Consider the following 21,942-nt stretch of genomic DNA (forward strand, 5'->3'; position numbering starts at 1 on the left):
CTAAAGAACTGCTAGTCAGACAGGAGGAAGCTCCTAATCTGGTGTGTATTTCACACATGAATTTGGCAGTGCAGGAGTTGGGCGGTCCCGGTCCCGCATCGGCAAACCTATTTTTTCATTGTCCTCCAGATTATGAGTTTTCTCCTGTCCGGCAGGCAATTCTTTGGTGTTCCCATGGTGGTGCCTATGCAATAGGCACTGCAAGAGGCATGTCAAAATCATTACCTACATGAATGAATGAATGAATATAATATATAAAGTGCAACTTATGCCCATGGGTGTCTTGGTGCTACAGAAAACGAGGATAGCTACAGCAGATGTCAGAAGCATTTTGCATAGGCTGAAGCCTCTTAATGAGACCCGCTGCAATAGTAGGATAGATACTATTGCAATAGTCGATCTTTGTAAGTACCAATGCAATTATAGCCGTCTCTGAAGTTCGGGAGGCAAGAATTTTTTTATGAGCCTTAAGGGGAAAAATTTGACTAATCTAATTGTATTTACTTGGTCCTTCAACTTCAGTTCTTTATCTACCAGGACACCTAAATGTTTTACTTTGTTTGAGGGTTCAGGAAGTGAGTCTAAGTCGGGTGGCCACCATCCAAAATGAGGTGCTAATACCAAAGAGGCTGACCTCAGTTTTAGCGGCATTTAATTTAAGGCAGTTTTCGTCCATCCACTTGCTCACATTGCTCATGCATGTTCTGATTGCCATAGCAGAGTTGTTTTTAGGCTTTGCCAGTGACACCACAATTTGGTGTCATCGGCGTAAAACGTGAGGAGAAAACCAGCATTTTTGTTAATTGTTGTAAGTGGCGTAACATAAAGGTTGAATAGTGCTGGATCAGTGCCGATCCCTGGGGAACTCCACAGAGCAGGGACAAAGGCATAGATATAAACTTGATCATTGCCACAGTATGTTGTTGGTTAACCAGGAAGGATTGCAAGACATCTATGCTGTATCCTCTATCCCTAGACAATGTAGATCGTCAGCCAAGATGTCGTGGCTGACCGTATCAAATTCTGTGGAAAGATCCAACAAAATTAGGGCCGAGGTCTCTCCCCTGTCCAGCATTTTCTGAATATCTTCTGTAGCTACTACCAGGGCAGACTCAGTACTATGATTTTTTTCTGAACCTGTGCTGTGTATCGTCCAGAAGCCGATTTTCCCCTAGATACTCTGAGAGTTGTTGATTCATTACTTTCTCCTCCAACTTGGCAGCAAAGAGAAGTCTTAAAATTGGGTGGCAGTTATTCAGGTACAGTGCACTCAGATTGTCTTTTTTTACCAGGGGCAGAAAGGAGGCAAGTTTCCAGAGCATAGGAAAGATTCTTCCTGCAAACATTTTGTTCAGAATATGGCCCAGATATTGTGCCACTTGTGCAGGAATCATATCTCAGGGGGAGAGGGGAGAGGGGATTTGATTTGTGGAATTAATTTAGCAAGTTGGTCTTTTGAAGGGGCCTTAAAGATGGAGAATCTGGTTTAATCTACGGAGGGCGTTAAAGCACACCCATCCTGCTGATCAGCTAACCTCTTTGCTGAAAGATTATTAAAAATGTTAGCAATCTTTTCTGGGAAAAAGTTTGCCAGCGCATCACAGAAATTTTGATTTATTACTGCATGGTAAGGGCAAAAGTATGAGCAGCAGCATGCTGCCACCTCAAGACCGCTGGCCTGACAGTTCACTTGTAATGCGATGGTCAGGATGCCTATAGCTTGGCGCCATTCGCCCAACTGCTGCAGCAGTGGGACCACCACAATCGTAATCAGGCCCTTAATATTTAAATGTACAGTTAATGTTAAATATTTTAATGGTATGCAAACTAGTGTTGTAAAATGTATACATTTATTTTGTAACAATAATAATTATTCTAAAAAATAGTTTATCATTTTTTATCTATATATAAATTATAATAAATGTAAGAAATATTCTTTTATTGGTCATATTAAAATAATTACTTAAATTGTAGAACATTTGGAAAAATGGTTTTTACCTAGGGCACCATAATCAGAGCGAGCACTAGTCAGGACTCCAGAGGCTGCAGCAGGTCTGGAGAGTCTTGGCGATCCTTCAAAGAGGCCCGCATTAGGGACTGTTCAGGTACTAATGAACTGATAATGCAGTAAAACAAGTGGTAAGTCAATGACCCACTTATCATAGTTTCTCACCAGCAATTATTCACTTTTTTAGGTCCAGAAGAAGGCCCCCAGACCCAGCTGGCCATAAAAGGGGGCTGAAACATGTCGACCTACACATGGACTAACCAGTGTGTGAGATTAGTAGCATGATCTAAAATACGCACATCTTTATTTTTTAAGGAATCCACATGTCCATACAATTAAAGATTTTTTGTTTGGTAATGTAGGAATTTTTTAACAACACTTCACTTGAGCACTTCATCTTTTTTATCTCTGGGCACTGCTGTATTACCAGTTGGTCTACCTCCAGGTGGAGGTCAGCATACCCAATACAAAACCCAATGATGATGCTGTCACGTCACAAATAGGCGGAGAACCAAGATATACCGCCCTAACACCTTTGTGCACGAATTAGTTTTTTTTATAAGAGATACCAATAACTCATGACACTGGTCACACAGGTACAAGTGATCCATTCCCTCATGATCTTTATATGTTTTTTTGTAATCTTAATGATTTTTATTTCTGGAGTATGAATTAAATTGTTATCTTATGTTTCAAAGTTTAGGAATATTAGTAAAAATTAATCAAAATAGATTCATTCTTAATAGTGCTAAACATATTTTTTATAGGTTAATGTTTAATTATAATATGGGTGCTTAGTTTGGTTTTTTCATTGTAATTTCTAGATAAAAATTATGTGTGAATGTTTGTGTATATTAAATGTTTACTGTCCAGCACCTTTCCCAAATTAATTTAGATTGGAGTAAGAATAGTAAATGTCAACCTTTTAGTGTCCAACATGTTCTCCAACTTCATTAAGATTGGAGTGGGCAAAGTAAATGTTATCCCTTTGGTGCCCGATACCTTACCCAATACAAATAGTAATGGAAGGAGCGTTCAATTCACAAAAATAAACAATCAAATATTGGGGTTCGTGTTTTGTTCTTTCCTTTAGTTTCTTTGTTCGTCAGAATAATTTCTCCACAATTCAAAGAAAGGGAATTTACCAAGTCCAAATTACAACAAACTGATCATCAATTCATGAATCCAATGCAATGTTTATTTATCCAGATCATTAGTTCAACAAAAAACAGCCTTAGGTCAAGAACAGCCTACGTGTTTCGTCCTACTTCTGACATCATCAGGGCTCCGTAATTATACAGCTTAAAGATGCTGGTATTGTCTCCCACTTCTCGTTATGCAAAGTTGCATTCTTCACCCCAATCTTAATCAAAACGGAGCTGTTTCAATCTCACTCGATCCCACTAATTTCTCTGTAATTTAAGGGTCTAGGCTCATATACCAAATTGTATTTAATTCCTTCAAGTCTGAGTCTCAAAAAATTCCATTTCCCAAGTTTGCCGTAATTTAAGGTCCTTGGCTCATATTCCACAATATATTTAATTCCTTCAAGTCTGAGTCTCAAAACATTTCCACTTCTCAAGTTATAACCCGTCGACAGCCAGTCCTGATAAATTGGCAAGGACCTTAAATAATTTAGGTTTTATTTATAATGTTTAATATGTAGTTTGATAGTTTGGGTTACTATTCATTTATATATATATATGTAATATTTAAATTGTTGTATACATATAGTTTATGTACGTATTGTTTTGCTGGTATTGCTATGTATTTAGTTATATATTTTATTGGGTTGAATTATAATTATTTTGGTGATGTAATATAACTTTTTTATTTCAACATTGTACATATTGTTTAATTTTTATAATAATCGTCTGATTTCTTTATGTTTATCTTTGTAAATATAATTATGTTGGCTATATTATTGTAGTCAATATACAATATAAGGCAATATTTTTACATATCATATATTTACTTAAAGGTAATAATGGTTAGGTTTCTGATATTTGTGTTGTTGATATATGAAACAATCCATATTTAGCCAGCAATATTTGTGTTCTCAATGTTTGTGGCTTTATTAGTTAAGTATAGGAAGGTGATATTTTTGTTAACAATATTTATTTCCTGATATTTTGTATTTTGATATTGTGTGTATCGATAATATATCAGCGATACAAGTTTCCCATACATTCTAGAATTGCCATAACCTTTGGAATCAAGAATTCCTGTTCCACCAGAGTTAGTAGAACCTAATTCACAAACAGATATATTTTAAGCTGTTTGCCCTCAAAAGGCCTCCCCTCACCTTTTTGATGATGCCTAATCTTAGCCGCCAAATGCTCACTTGCCAGAACAAAAAGGAGAGGTGAGAGATGGTGAGAGAATACAATTTTCTTCTTCCAAGAGAGCACATATCTGTCTCACTTTTATTGTTCTTTTGCCTCTAGAGATCTTATATCTGGTAATGCAAGAGTCCTCAGGTTCTCACATGGCGCACTTGAACCTTGATTTGAAAGACCACTATTAACATACAATAAGCGTCAGTGAAAATTCTAAAAAGGTTTTAGGGTGCTGTTTAAAACTCTAGTTCTTCATTTCTAGTTTTTGTATTGTCTAGTGTGGTTCACATGTTTTCTCCCATTGTTCTCCCTTGTTCCAAGGTTAGCTTGTCTATTGCCTCATTGGCAAATGTGAACTTTCTCCCTATGTCAATTTTAGGTAAAGCACATGATCAGTTGTTGCTCATGGACTTTCTTGTGATGGTCCCAAGGCTTCCAGTTCTTATTCTACTACATGGATCACATGTGCCATAAAACCTAGTTGAAACTGTAATGGGAAACAGTCACCTATTAAAAATATGGAAAACTAGGTGGTCAACTTTCCAGGCCTCCTGCATTTTGTTTTCTTTTAACTGGAGGAGCCTGACTTTGCCTGCATCTTGCAATTAAAACAAAACACAAATATTGACTACAGAAATATCACCATTTTAAATATCTAAAGTACCCAAATAATGAAAACAAAGAAATACAGAATAACTTGAACACGTCAATTAGGTAGAACAATACCCACATAATTACTGACAACTAAACTATCATTCGCAATTAATAAAAAATAACTATAATTAAATTTCACTCAACCACTAATTTAAATGCTGTAACCTAATACAAAACCTTAAAAGATATATGTGTGTGTTTTTTGTCTTCATATCACGTTGATAAAGCAAGCACCCTCTTGATCTGTCCACTCCCCTTGCTTATGTCGGGGTCCCTTTTCAGGCAAAGTCAAAGTCGAGGTACAACCCAACACGGTGCTCCTAAAACTGACCAAGAGGTATAATAATCAGACGTTATAAATATCCATCTGATTCCAACAAGTTCCACACTGACCCAGTTCTGCCTTTTCACTATTCCGACTGGCCTTATTGTACAACTGCCTAAAGTATCTCACTGAGCTGCACCACTCCCACCTGGTTAAAGGTAGAGATTGAAACCACAGCTTACATATCTCCCTCCTTGCTAGAAGAGTCAAGAAATTTATGAACAGGCTTTGAAGTTGCGACAGGCTTCCAAAACTGGGATACTGCTGTACCACACTAAACATGACCATAGTGGGTCTTGCCTCCACATCCCGTCCCAAGATGTCAGACATCTTCTTAACCACAGTCTTCCAGAATTCTGCCATGGTGTGGCAGCTGGCAAACATGTAGGTATCATCCAGTTCTCGAGCTCCATACCACTTACATTTAGACTGCTCATTATTTCTTATAGTGGCCAGCTTCCCTGGGTCCAGTAGACTCTATGCAAAGTGAAGAAGTGATTTTTAATTCGAATGGAAATCTGGGAGAACTTAAACCTTGAGTGTTCCCTTGGTCAATTCCTGCCAAGTATCCCAAGAGTGAGCCGTACCCCTTTCCACCATCAGTCCCCAGTGCAATATGCTGGACACCCTCAGGGGTCTTGCTAGACAATCTAGCAAGCATTCCTGAGTACCCAATGAATCTCACACTTGTGACCATTTACTATAGTAAGAAATCCCCATGAGGGACTTAACCATGTGCTACATTTACACTGCTGCCTATAAGAACTTCAATTGCACTTTCTTGAAAAATTTGGGAGCCCCACACTTGTACATAAAGCCCCTCTCAGGCAGGTCATTCAGGATTGCTCGGAACATATGTCCCACCAATGAGTTATCTGGGTAGAGCATAAGCATCATGTAGTTCTTCAGTTGATATGCCCAACAGTACAGTTGAAAATACAGAATCCCTAATCCTCCACTTGCCATGCTTGTTCCCAGCTTCTTTCAGGAGAGTCTGACCCCCCTATTGCCCCAAATAAAATATGTAATTCTTCCCTGTATCTTCATTAGAGCATTTTTTTTCAAACTCTAAAGGAATATTATCAAATAGATATGAAAACCTGGGTAATATAAACATCTTGAGAACATTTATTCAGTCATGCAGAGTGAGATTCTGCCACCTTTTTAACATCTTATCTACCTCTTTAGAAACTATCTCCAAATTTACTGTGGGAACCTTCTCCAATTCATGTAATATTGTTAACCCCAAGTACCTCAGTTTTCTTGATTGTTCCAAACCATTATCTCAGTTTTGCTGTCATTTATTTCATAACCAGACAACTTTCCAAAGGCTTTCACCTCAGACATGGTAAAGCTTTTTCTATGTTTAAGGTGTACAACATCAGGTCATCTGCATAAAAGGCTTGCTTTCTGGAGAAGGCGCCTGCCATGAATGGTTTGATTTCACTATTCAGCCTCAACCTCTGCACCAGGGGTTCAATATATAAGTCGAAGAGAAAGGGAGACATAGGGCAGCCCTGTTTAGGCCCCCTACCTGTCTTAACTGAAAATTTAAGAATACCACTGAACAAAACCTGGGCCTTGGCATATTGTAAATCTTACTCAGCATATTTCAGATTTCCTTCCCCACTCCAAACCTCTTTTGTGTGCCTTCCAGGAATATCAAATTGACACGGTCAAAGACTTTGGCTCCATCAACATTAACTATTGCCAGGGGAAACCCTTGAGTTGTGGCACAATCTATTGAACCTATTAGAGTGTGTGTGAGGTCTCTCATCTGCATCACTGGAAGGAAACCCTTTTAATCATCATTGACTAAACTCCACACTACCGTAACCATACAAGCTGCCAAGATGCTCATAAAGATTTTATAATCGCTGTTCAGCAGCGAAAGCAGCCTACATGATGGACATTGCATCGGGTTCTAACCCGGTTTTAGAATGAATGCAATCATTTCCTCATCCCAAGACTCCGGTACAGGAGATCCCCTCAAACAAATTGGATTAAATAATACAAACACAAGCAGATGATGGACGGAGCGCTGAAACTTTTCAGTACTCACCCCAGTCACAGATCTAGGTTGAATCATCATCGTTCTTTAGCTCACTTTGCCAACTCCGGTCAGACCCAGCTATATGCAAATCAGTCTAGTTTCAGGGTGACAACCCTCGTCAGCCAGGCTAGCTTTAATCCAGTGGAAAAGTGAGCAACCGACCCACGTCTGGGCATACCCTGCCAACTTAGGGCAAACAAAGCAAACACAAGTAGAGGATTGATGGAGTCCTGAAACTTTTCAGACCCTCAACCCCAGTCACAGATCTGTGTTATATCTGTTGTAGAATGAGCCTTATTGGGTGCTTAACATGCATGCTATTTTTCCTCTGCCAGCTGTAACTCGGAGTGCAGACTCACCCTATTATAAGGTCTTTGACCTTTTTGTTCTTCTTCTAAGGCTGCTACTGACTCCCCTCACAGTCTTACCATCCAGCCACTGCTTCTTAGCTTCCATAGGCTCTGCAGCTGCTGTTTCATGTAGCCATTCTCCGTTCTCTTCAGTTGAGTTGATTCCACTACTCCAGTAGCACCCCTGCTTACCGAGTTGCAACCGTCTCTCAGCCATTTGTTTGTCTTAGCTTGTACTGGCTCTGCCCAGATTGCTCCCACACCGCAAGGAGACTTGCTGAGCCGCTCAGATGCAGTGTAGCGCGCTTACCACCAAAGACCACTGCAGCCTGAAAACACGTACATCAGCCCCTGAAGAACCAGTCCTATAAAAAAGACACCAGCAATACTCTGACCTATGAGGCACAATTACCCCCAAAATGGAAAAAAACGGGTTGCAGCTTGCTTCCCTGTGTTGTCTCTAGGCTCCTGTGGGTGGTGTTCTCAACCCGCTACACTAGCTGACCGCCATGTACCCCCATATATGTGTGCAAAGAACAGTAAAAAAATCAGATAAACACTATGAGAAATACAAAACAAATGTAAATAATTTACATAAAAAATGCAACAACTCAGGAAAACAAGTTACTGTCCAAAAAAAGAAATCCAACTTTAAACAGTCACTAATATATACTATATAAATTAAAGCTAAATAGCACCAACAGCAGCATTTTTCAAGTAAGTCCAAAAATGAAATATTTCCATATGTCAAACATCAACAGAAGAAAGACATGCATTAGAAGATGAAAATGAGAATATCATATTTGAAAACTTCCAACTTGAAAAACTAACTTTTTATAAGTAAGTGTAAATTTAAGTACAGCAGCCTAAAACCCTGCATAGTTTAAGTAAGATAAAATGAAGACATAAAAAATGCAATTTGTTTAAACATCTAAAGCTAACAAATGTTGTGTTTTAAATAAGCAAAAATCAAGCCCCTGTCACATAACATTCTAACAAAAACAAAGACCCCAACAAACATCTTTACAATAATAAAGCAACCTGTAAGTATAAAAATGTACAAAGAATGTAATGCATATTTAACTACTATTTCTACTTAAAATATAGCTTTTACAAACGTCATTTATGTATAATTCTAAAACCCACAGACATAATGTTGGAAAGAACCACTTATATTGAATCTCCAAAAGGCAAACTGTTAGTTGCTTACATGAGATATTCTTCCAGTCAAGGGGAAGCACAGAAAAGACACATTGGAAATGGACAAGTTTTATTCAATTACATGGCAGGGGAGGGCTATGAAAATTGTAGAAAATGTTAGAGAGATTAATTACTGACCAAATGTTACACAAATCAAAGTAAGAAATATGTGGCAAGACCTGAGGGAACCCAGCAATAGTTCATAAGAACCTATAGTGACTGTTTGAAAAAATACCATACCAAAACTTCCTGACTGTACTACAGGACAACTCCCAGATGGTGCTTAATTTGGAAAAGAAAAAGTTGTAGGACCCACCGTTTCATTAAGAAGCCTGCAGCCAGTACTATTGAAGGTTGGGGTGCAGAATACCAAGGGTTTGTAGTCTAGATACCGCCTCATGCCTTGTTAATCCACCACCAAATGCTCCAAGCCTATTATCTCACTCTTGCGGGTTCTTTATCACCCCTGTTTCTCCCTTTGTGACTGTTTTCATAACTTTCTCTCCACCTTCTTTCCCCTTTTTATGCTTTCTCTGGCTTCCGGGGTCACCACACGTCCTCATCGGACTGCAGTGTGGTGGCTTTTCTTCCCTCACAAATTCTGATTCAGTTCTCTTTGCTACTGCAGTTAAGCTTGGCTGGTCTTCTGGAACCTGGAAAAAAGACATATACAAAGAACATTTACATAATCCACATTTACGATTAAGGTTATAACATGCTCTGCGCAAAGTATGGTATCTTCTTATCTGAGTATTAATCTAACAGCGTTTTGAGATTCCATTCCTTGTATTCCATTCCTGTTGAAGACGTATAAAATACAAACAAAGGGTTAGTTATTTAGGAAAGCGCCCTTTCTTTGCATGATTTCCCCCCATTTTTGCCTGACATCTGATGCAACCTGATTAGATGTGCCTTGGGTCCCTGCCAATCAGGTTCCCAGGGCATGTGTTCTTTCCCAAAATTGTACCTTTGTAGCAACAGTTGGCACATCCCTGGCCACAGGCAAGCCTCTTGTAAATGGTACCCTGGGTACCAAGGGCTCTTTGACCAAGGAAGGCCTCTGAGGGCTGCAGCACCTATTGTGCCATCCTTAGAGGCCCTGCACCTTATCCCACACACTCTGCCACATCAGGCTGCATGGTTTGGTGTAGAGAACCGTAAAGAGTTGACATGGCGCACACCCCTGCGTACCATGCCTGCAATCCACTACCTAAGGACTAGGTAAGTCACCCATCTACCAGGATGCACTAGTCCGAAGGTGAGGGTACAGAGACAGAAGCCCTGTACCCCTACATAGCCTAAGTTCATTCATAGCCATTGTGTAGTAAAGCCATAAAGACTATGTGGTCTGGGAGTTGATCACTACAAAATCCACAGCTCCATAATGGCTTTACTAAACACTGGGAAGTTTGGTAGGAAACCTCTCAGCACATTAAACCCGTACTGATGCCAGTGTGGGATTTAATCTAAAATGCACTCAGAAGACATCTTAGAGATGCCCCCTGAAAATTGCCCAGCCCTGGTGTGGTTCCTTAATGACTTCCTGCCATTGCCATCATCAGACAGGTTCTGGACCCCTAGGTAGAGGGCCTCCACTCTCTGGGTCCAGAAACAAACCCCATGCAGGGCAGAGGTGTCATGCCTCCTCCCCGAGGATGGCCTGCATCAACAAAAGGGGAAGCTTCTAAGGCCTGCAACCTTTGGATGCTGTTCCTGCCTTTTGCTGCCCCAGCAACTGGCTCTCACCAGTTTTTACCCTAACCAGGGCAGCAGAATTGGCAGGAAATCCAAGCCCACTGTTGCCAACCCCACCACTCAGGTGACAAAAGCGAGGTGAAGCACTAATCTCAGTCCCCTCCATCTTGAAGATGAGGTGACCCAGCAAATTTGGAATAGGCTCATGCCCTCTCCCACTGGATGGCAGCATAATAGGAGGTGTACCCACCCCGAGTAAGTGACCTATTGGTCCCATCCTACACACCCCTTTAAGGCCTCTAAATGAAGTATTTAAGGGCAACCCTGAACCTTGCCTCTTTGGATTCGAGGAAGAAAGAAGAAGGACCGAAGAGCTCTGCTGACCCAGGAAGAAACCAAGGACACCAACTGATTTAGCCCCAGCCCTACCAACCTGTCCCATCCACGACCAGCCTACAGAAAAGAAACCGGTGTGTCGAGCAGCAACAGACCCCTAGACATCGGAAGGTCTGCCCTGCACTCAAGTAACAGACTTTGTCTCTGGTGAGCACCAGATTTGCTCAATCCAAATACTAACCTTCAGAGTACGGACTCCGCGATTATGAACCACTACGCCCCTGTCTGCCACGGACCGAGGCCGAGTGGCCTCATACTCCATTGAGGTGCCCCCGGCGATCCCAAGTTGGCATCAGGTGACCCCTGACATCTCACAAGCTTCAAAGCTAAACCTTCAGCCTTTACTTGAAGGGTCCCTCCATGACTGAACGCAGTAAGACAACTGTTTCCTTGACCGAAGTGGACCAGGAAGTCCGACCATGTCTGTCCGACTGACATAGACCGTGACTGATTGTAGCCTAAGAAAACTGATGCCTAAAATACCCCAGCCCTCAATGTCTTCCCGGCCTTGGGTGGCCCAACCGATGGTGTCCAAGAATCCTCTCAGATGTCCAGTCACCTTCCCAGTCAAGGGTCATCTCCAAGAACTCCACCCAACTGAGCCTGCAGCTTTCTGAAACCGACGGTCTCAACTGAGAAGCCCAGGGATGCCTGGCGTCCACTATACCTCCTTCACCTGGCTGCCTCAGTGCCACTGGCGGTGCAGTTTTTGTCAGTCGTTGGCCCAGGCAGTGCGAATGCAACCCTAGGAGCTATGCTCCCACACCCAAGTGGCCTGCTTCCCAGCAGAAACCGAACCAAAAGCCGCATTAACCCGCTGACAAATGTTGGGCCTCTGCACTCTACACCCAGCCGCCCCAGTGCTGCTGGTGGTGAAACTAAAATGTCCATCTGGAGCTTGGAGAACCTTAGTCCTAACCCCGGAACCTCAACCTTGTAAGTCAAATACTTACCTCCAAGTTCGATAACCATTTTTCCTCCGACACGGACCCATAGTAGGAGAATTTGGGTCTAGAAAGTGTTCCATGTAGAAATGCTAATGTGTGGGGTAAAGTGAGAACTATGGTAAAGTAATCCAAAAGTAATCAGAGTATTTACTGTGTAATTCCAAATATTCTGAAAAGCAATATCAACCTGTAACTGTTACAGTTACAAGAAAAACTGCTTTTCCTTGACCACTCATGCTTTTGCAAACAGTCTTGCACTTGAAAGTATTTATTACCTACCCGTACCAAGTCCTGCTTGCTTCTATAAATAAACCATAAGTATACTTTTTTTATACTTACCTAATTCGTCTGGATTCTATCTCTGAGTGTGTGAGATCAGCCTCAATTGAGTGAATACAATACATGCTTAACACACCCTCCTGATTAGCCTAGCTGCTCAACCACACTACCACAAAAAGAGCTGTTAAAGAATATCTAAATTAGCCTCTGCTGTACCTCTGGGGACCCACTGAACTCTGTACACACTATACCTTACTTTGGTATAGTATATGCAGAGCCACCTTTCTACAGGTTAAGGAATTAATCCATATTTCTAGCCCTGTTTTAGTTTCAAGCAACAATTTAGATTGGGGATCCATTTTTTTATTTTTTTCTATTGGTATGGATATATGTCTTTGGCTTTCAATGATTCCCTGCTATATCACAATTATATGTTTGTTCATATGATGCTTCACATTTCCTTTATATGTTCTCTACTCTGATTAATATAAACACCTCATTTTTGCTCTCCTACTTACATAGATAGTAATCTGATCCTGCATCTGCCACCACTATATAGTGGAAGAGGGTAGCTACTGCAGTAACAGTGAATACATTTAGAAGAAGAGTACTTTGTATTATATCAGATCCATATGCATACACTATGTTCATATTATTTTCTTTACATGCAGGAATCACATAGAATATTCTGAATCTTACCATTCATCCCTGAGTGCCCCTTAGAATGTGTGTTTTTTCTCTTTCCTTGTTTTCCCTCTTCCCCCATCTCACTATTTCTTGCTTCGACATTGTTGGGCATTTCTGGTGAGTGAGGAAATCTTGTTTCCGAACGTGCATCTTGCACCTGCGGAAACCTTAGGTGGGAATTACAAATTTATCTCTACTTTCTTAGCACAAAAGGTATCATCAGGTCCTTTTTGGATGTGACAGTGCATTTTGTGGAAACAAAGTAGCGCAAAATGGTTGGTGTAATCTTGCATTATTAATCAGTTATTTTTCGTAATTTTGCTATAGCAAATTATGCCAGTTCTACCCACCCTTAATCACAACTAAATACTAACTTATACTAACCCTAAACACATCGCTCAACCTCAAAATAACTTAAAATTACTCTGACCTGATCTGTAAAGCAGCATCTTGGTAGCATGACAGCAGAGAGCTTGAATGTCCTGAAATTAGTTTGATAGATTAAAAAACGAAGGTACTGTAAAAAATAGCCGCTAAATGAACAACTGCCTCTGATACATGGTGTGAGAAGCTGTCTTGTTTCTTTATAGATAAGATTCAGATGATCCAGGATAATTTTGGGTTGAGTACACTTGGGCAGGTGGGGTCTCCCATTCAGAATACCCCAGTCTCTGATTCGTATTTCTTTTATTTGAGGGGATTTTCTTCCATCACCCCGCATGACTCACTGACCATTCTGAAATCAGTGAAATCGGGTTCTGAGGTTATCAATTATGAGGTTAACACTATTATTAATATGTTGCTTCAGACTGCCACAGTCCCACTTGAGTGGAAATAGGCTAAACTGCTACCGCTATTAAAAAACCCTTCTTTAGCCCCGTCTACATTAGCTAGCTACCGATCTATTTCTCTTCTCCCAGCTTTGGCAAAAGTGTGTGAGAACATGGTTTACAAAAAGCTTGCTAGCTTTGTTGAAACATCTGGGGCTCTCCACCCAGCCCAATCGGGATTCAGTGCCACTTATAGCACAGAGGTGTCCCTTGTTGAGATGTCGGAGGATATAAGAGAATGCTTGGATGCAGGCGGCAGAGCTGCCCTGATCTTATTGGATCTCTCTGCTGCCTTTGATAAGGTGCCCCATTGCCAACTACTTGCCCATCTTCCAAGCATTGGCATAGGGGGTCTGGCATGGGATTCGCTCAAATCATTTCTAGAGGATAGGTCGCAGCAGGCATGATTGCCTCGTCGGCCCCAAGAAAGGTGACCACTGGAGTTCCACAGGGCTCTTCTCTGAGTCCCCTTCTTTTCAATGTATATGTTACTCCCCTGATCTATCTAGCGGAGGAGCTGGGAGCTAAGCTTATAGCTTATGCAGATGATACACAGCTCCTCTTCACTTTGAAAGAAAACAAATTGTCCCTGGATCGAGCTAAAAATTGTCTTTCAGACGTTTTTCAATGGCTAGCACTGATTCAGGTTAAGTGCAATGAGGACAAGTCTGAGGTACTTCTGTATGGGTCTTTCCCCCCAAAATTTAGGGAGGCTTTTTGGCCCACAGAGTACCCTATGCCTAATTTTGTTGCCAATCCTGTTAAGAATCTGGGGGTCTGGTTCAGTGAGGACCTCCGGTTTTCCACTCAGATAAAAAAACTTGCTGGAGTGTGCTTTAGTACTTTGAAATTGCACAGGAAGTTCCTCCCACTGCTACCCAGGCCAGCCAAGGAAATTGTGACTCGTGCCCTTATCTTGTCACGTATTCACTATGCCAATGCATTGTATATTGGCTTGCCTGGATACCATCTGAAAAAACGGCAAACTATACAAAATGTCGCAGCTAGAGTTCTGCTCAGCATCCCAGGAAGATTGAGTGTAAAACAACAGCTATAGGACCTACACTGGCTGCCTGTGTCTCGACGTGTCCAGTTCAAAGCCCTCATTCTTGCCCATAGGGTTCTTCATGGATCTAGGCCGCCCTATCTTAGGAGATGCTTTGGTTTTTATGTCCCCCAAAGACAATGGTGTTCAGCAGTGCACCATCTAGCTGTGATACCCCGCTTTCGCCTTAGGCAACTGGGGAACAGCTCTTTATCTTTTAAGGTAGATGAAGCCTGGAATTCCCTTCCATATGAACGGCGGAAAACTCAAGACTACAGGCTGTTTAAGAAGCAGCTAAAGACCCTGCTCTTTAATTAATCCACAGTTCCTCTCAGCTCCGTTGCATTGGCTGTTGGGTCTGTGCTGGGACACTCTTGAGTATCCGTGCGCGATATAAGTGTTTATAACATAACAGAACGTTACAAAAAAACCAATTACCTGTCTATTGAAAATAATGGAAAATATGGAACAAATGGAAAATAGTAGATTTTAATACGTTTCCAATGTTTGAAAAAAATAGTTATAAAAACAAGCTCTAAAATATTGAACTGCTAAAATTACCTCAAAGCTACTTAAATCTAAATTTGCTATTTTTGTAAAATAACATCTATATTAAAAGTAAGCAATATTTCCCTAAAAACTATAACAATATGAAAATGTAAATTCCTTTAGATTTATATACTGTTACTAAAACACGACAATTAAAAAAACATACAAAATATTATACATTTCATAAACCAAAACTAAATATTTCATATAGAATATTTTAAGCATATTTCTTACATTTTTTTAAATTTAAATTGATAACAAATATTTTCATAAACATGAAAAATAAAAAAACAATAATTAAACAAATATTTAGAGAAAACAACAATATATTGCCACATATATTTTTGGACACATTTTGAAAATTCCTATTTTAAAACAATCTCCACCTTTTCCTACATTTTCCCACTGAATATATTTAAAATTGCAGTGCAAAACTAAATACTTAAAATACATAAAATAAATCTAAATAATATAAAGGAATAATGTAAAAAATATTTTGACATGACAGATATCTTTAAGAAGTAGCATACATCTTTGAGATGTAGTAGGATATTTACATGTAGTATAACGTGGAACTTTAAAATGGCTATCATTCCTGATCACTGTTTCAATTGTATTACCTGATGACATAGACAACTGGAGTTAGAAGCCTTTCACTTTCTCATTTTCCATGGTGGAATGCACACGGATAAGGAATGACTGCCAAGGGCAAGAGAGCAGGACCTCAGCTGCATGACAAGTACCCACCGCTGTAACTACAGCTGACTGAGAAAGAGGAGTATGAGGAAGAGGAATTTCCCAAACATTGCCAGGAGCTGGACACACAGGGGGAGGAACTGACTAGGAACACTACCACATACCAAAAGGACAGTGAGCAAGGTTATCTGAATGGACAGGAATATCAAATTGTGTCCTCTGATGAGGTAACAAGACCAATGCATTTTGAGGTTATCTCTCCTTCTCGCCTGCCGACAAGCAATACCCGTCCAAATAAAGATCAGCACGATTGTTTCTTCTCTTCTGTTGCACCCACCTCAGAGTACTTTGCACCTTGCTTTCCCAGTGACGTAATCACATTGATGATGTGGTGTTGGTCATCATGTCATTTTGCTTGGAAAAGGATGGTCAAGAATGTATTGCACCAATTATGGCTGGATTGGATGTATGACTTTTGTTTAGATTGTCTTTTTGGTTTGTGAAGCCATGAATTTGTTTTTTTGTATTTTGGCTTCTCATTTTAGTTTAGGATCATATTTTATGGATTTGTCTATTCACACTGCTGCATTTTTTTGCTGTAATGCTTCTTGGAAATCTTAGGGTTTGATTAGGATCTTGACGGATGGCCTACTCTGTCACAACAGTGACAGATATGCCGTCCGCTGAAATGTAAATCCCATTATATCCCATTGGATCTATATTTCAGCGGACGGGATATCGGTCACTGTTGTGACAGAGTGATCGAAATCAGGCCCTTTTTTTGGAAAACATTTATGCAGTGGACAATATTTTAAACTCCCCCTCTAAGTCATGCATCAATGCCCCTCTAAGTCATACATCCCTGACAGTATTTTTGTTATTTTTACTTTTGGAATTTGACCCAACACTTGAATCTTCCGCCATTTTCTCTCCACCTTTCATACTCTATTTCATCAATAATTATGTACCTTGACTCAATTCTGTTTTGATGTTCACTGTCTCCATCCTACTTGAGAGCGTCTATTGATGTTTGAATGAAAATAACTTTTTGAACATGGTTTATGTATTCTCATACATTTTGCTCAAGTCACAACACTCAATACGCATGTGTACATGTGCATGACATAACACAAATATGCAACACATGAGGGAAGGCATTTTACTTCATGTACAAACATTTAATTGTGAGATACAGTGTGGTTGGGTAAATGTACATCTACGTATATATGTATGTAATACTAGCAGCACAAGATGGTCATGCAGATATGAACATATCAGTCAAGCCGGACTTTGCTGCAAGACTTCGTTATGCCACCTGGTGTTTTCCTACATGTCTGCTTGGAGATGTGGCGATTGATGTCCTCGATGAGGGGGCTTTATCCACACAGCTGCTCATTCATGTTCTCTAGGTAGGAGGCTAAGGAGTAGCTTTCATGTAGTAATAAAGCACCTTGCATCCAAGAAAGACTTGATTTCATGTTAACATGACTGCATTTAATATTAAGAGCACGTGTGCCATTGGTACCGGCCTTAAGAAAGTGGGATAATCATTTGAATGCTAATTCGAACAGTCTGAGCTCAATCACCATATTTTCTGTTTAGAAACTCAATATTTTATTATATTGTTTGAACTAACAGGACAGAGAAGGATAATGTTCTACTTCTCTGGTGCACTTGTAGTAAACATGGGTGCAGAGCAAGGTTACCATGTAGAGATCCATTCTGTCCTGGAAGAAAAAGAAAGAAGCATTATTCATTTCTGTAGTTTCTACATGCTTTTTCAAAAGGGCACATCTTTGTGTCAAAGAACGAGTTGAGCATAAGTGACCCCTCCTTGCTCCATAAGTCATGCTTAATTACAAGCGTATATAAGGTATCAGTGAAGGGGTGTGGATCGACTTATGAGCCTGTTGCTTGAGGAGAGATGCTGTAGCGATGCATTACAATTTCTTATGCAATGAACGAATAAGGTTGCAAGGAAGCTATACATTGCTTGGCAAAATTAAGACCTACAAAACGAATTCACCCATATAAGTTTCAATGTTGAAACTGTACAGGCACTTTGGTTAGGGATTGGACTAGTAGGTTAAGGATGTGTGATGACATTTGATCAGGCCTATCTAACATTAAATCTGCTAAGTTGTTTATAATAATTACGGTCATGCTAATTCACATGATTCATTGGCTAATGCTTTGAGAAGTAGTGATATAGTTTGAAAATATAAACCATTGTTTGCGCATACTAATTTTGTGGGACCAAGTTGAGACTCACCAGCACATAAAGCATTCCCTGACAGGTTTGTCTGACTCTTACCACGTTCTAGCCAATACAGCATAAGTAATTTTAGAGGAAGTGAGACACACCTTGTCACTGCACTTTTCTCCAAAAAGGTTTCATTACTTTTTGGGCTATTGGAAACTACCAGATGTGATCCTAATAATTTTAAGGTGAGCACAATAGGAATGCATGGACCCCCATCATTTTAGAGATACCATGTTGCATAGAGTCTTTCCAGTTAAGGAAGCCCTCCCTCCCGATGTGTGCTCTTCCTCAAGCAAACACATCACTCATGGGATTGTCCCAGCAAGCTGGTGGGGGACGTATGTGAAGGGACAACCTGAGACCAGGTGCAATGTAGAGAATATGGGATGAGAGAAGTCCCTTGCTCCTCTTGGAATTTGTAACTTGAGATGCCGAAATGTACATTGGAGTTACACCATTGTGTGGTATTCTGACTGGGGTTTCATCTGGGGTCCCGCCTGGGAGGACAGGGAGGAAGGCACGTCTTTCCTAGCTGGCAAATTACCTGCTGCAATGAGCAGTGGATCTGGGAACTTGCTATCAAGAAAATACCCCCCAAAAAGGTGACTGGTGACCAGCAGTGTTTTCTGGTTAGTGTTGGCAGTGGCTGCAGAAGTAGTCATAGGTAGATCTGGGCAAGTGCTTTTTTAATGCCGCTCAAAAGCAAAACATAGGCAATTATTTATTTCTTTTTTGACTTTTGCTAAATGTCACCAATTTTGCAGTTAGCATTTTGTAGTTTGTGGTATTTTGTGGTAGTTTAAGGTGGTTTACTGGTTAATATTAAAAAGACAATGACACCAAGAACTTCCAAACAGAATACTTGTTTTATGGTGCTTATTATAGGCACAGTGAATTTTGACCCTAACATGTCTTATCTAACAATTTCAAGGGTAATTTGTGATAATAAACAACAATTGTACCCTCAGATTTTCCTAAAACAAAAATTGTATTCTTATGTGAGGCGCCAAAATGTACTAACCTCCAAGAGACATATATGATGGACAAACATTTCAACAAGTAGAGCGTGTATTGACAATTATTCAATTGATTATTCAAAAACAAAACAGTAGTTGTTCATGTGACGGTACAGTGCAGCTGACCAGTAGAAAGATGTTCATGAGAAAACAATAATGGAAACAGGCAGTATTGTCTATGCAAGACACTTCTGAAAGACGTGAAAGCCAGCTTATCAGTTCTAGATTATGTATATTAAACTTTCAGCCATTTTAATCAACAAGTCAGTGTTTCAACCCCAAATAGTGATTCATAAGGACAACATGATCATGGTAGCATCCTACAATGTAATGAAAACACATTACCCTCCTTAATTTATGAAAATAAATGAGAGGTCTGAATATGTTCATGTTTGAAAGTTTATTCGTGATAGCTACTAGCTTGAAAGTATTCAAGGCAACCTCCAAATTGATCTGTGATTCAAACATGTCATCAGGCTTTTCTATTTTAAAATAGGTAAGCTATCTATCAAGCATGATAGTAATTAGAAAAGTATATGATAAATTGCATGATAAACAAATTAAACATGTTTTTAATGACATTTGCTTTTGGAACATTGGTAACATTACTGAGAGTAACCATTAATTGTTATGAGTTAAATGTTTGACTCATGAAGACAAGCTCTTAAGTACATTCAAACCTCTTTAAAAATACCTCTTTCCTTAAGTCAAGTATGTCATTTAGCAGCCATGTATATTTGGAACTAAAATTAAGGAGGATGGCCCTCACCAGGTGGAATTTCAGTTTTTCTAAGATCTCTACCAGTAACCTCTGTAAAGGATAATGAAAATAATGTCAAAAAAAGGGTTACAAATAAAAGAACATCAATAATGAAGTAGTGCCATCAAGTGGACCCAGAACGGAGCGTACCGAATATCTGCTGCTTCTCCTTTGCAAAACGTTGTCAGTCTAAATGTGCGCTTGCGGTAATTACATTAATAGAGGCTCAATAGCATACTGCATATTGTGCACGCTACAATATTCTACTTGTCAGTTCCACTAAACTTGGTGGAGACACTTGAGGAGTTGTGTAATATTATTAAGTGTTTGAGAACATGTGAAAACTTTAGTAGTCAAAAAAAGTAGTCCCATGAAGGAATACAAAGGAGATCGACAAAGGAATGTGTACACCACTGTGTGCATGTAACTAAATAGAGAAATGCCTGTTGTGAGAAATTGAGTTATTAGTTGAAGAGGGTAGAAGCCACACTTAAGCAACAGCCACAATGATTGTCAGTGTGAACCACAAAAGTCAATAAATTGACCTGTGCTTACCCCCGGTAGCTTGGCACAAAGGCAGATGCATTTTAAGGCTTGGGCAAAGTGAGCTCTGGCCTGGGGCCTCAGCTTTTCAGGTTGCACCTGATGCAGCCAACTTTTCTCTGTAGAGAGTCTTGCCCTGATGACCTTGAATACTTATTCAACAGAATTTTTAAAATAATATTTTAATTAAATGTATTTAGTGGGTGATCTGTGAGAGTCTATTACAGACATTTCGCAGAGGAATGTTGTGATTATGTTTCATGCAATATCCATAAAAATTTAGTTTTAGATCAAACCAGGACCTCACATATGAGAAGTAGGAGGCTGCTACAGAGATTATTTGGAGTTATATAAGTGAGCTGCTGCTCTGTTCCAATATTGGAAACACACATCACTATTCTGAATATGAGATGTAAACACATTTAGATTTTGGACGTGTGTGCCTGTGTACTGTCAGTGACCTGGCCAAAGAGGGCATGAAATAGCTGAAATTGGATTATTAATTCAAAACTGTCACGAACAGGGTCCCTAAAAAAGGCCCCCAATATCTTTAACATGTCCCTGCACGAAAGCAGTGAGACCTAGCTTAAAAGCAATGTATAAAGTATTTATGCTGCACACAAACAGTAATAAAGTAAAACCACCAGCATACAAACGCACAAAAGAAATGAGAAAGGTAACATAATACTTGTCTCCATGTTTCTAATAAAGTGAAAAATATATTTTCCATTTTGGTAACATTAGAATACTCTACATTTTCAGTTCTTAAATAATACTCTGAAAATTGTAATCCTACCACTTGCACATGTTTGGGCACATGCATTCTAATAAAGCTTTTGGCACAGTTCTGTTTTAATACACTTACGCTTGCCATGTTCATGTTCCATCATTAGGTATGTTATTAATGTGACAGGAATTGTACTATCAATCAAAGATTCTTTATTCGGTTTCATAACCATCAAAGAAACAAATGTAATAATTGCATTCAAATGAAATCATAAAACTCAATCCCAAGCAGACGTTGTGCAATGCAATTTAGTTACAATTGTTTCTGTTGGAATATCAACATAATCCCTCAAATTGATAATCTTATCTCTGCAATGCCTAGATTGTTAATAAAAACTAACTCCTGGCTCCAAGATGTATAAAACTCCTGATGCAATATAAAGTGCAATGTTTGGAAGAGTGTTTTTAAAGAGAGTTGGTCAACACATTTTAAATATAGAAACACACTTATGTACATAATGCATGAATACTTACAACCAGGTTAGATACGCCAGTCATCCATATTTGTTTCGCCTCTCTAA

The sequence above is a fragment of the Lissotriton helveticus genome, chromosome 7 (genome assembly GCF_964261635.1).
Source record: "Lissotriton helveticus chromosome 7, aLisHel1.1, whole genome shotgun sequence".
Taxonomy (NCBI): Eukaryota; Metazoa; Chordata; class Amphibia; order Caudata; family Salamandridae; genus Lissotriton; species Lissotriton helveticus.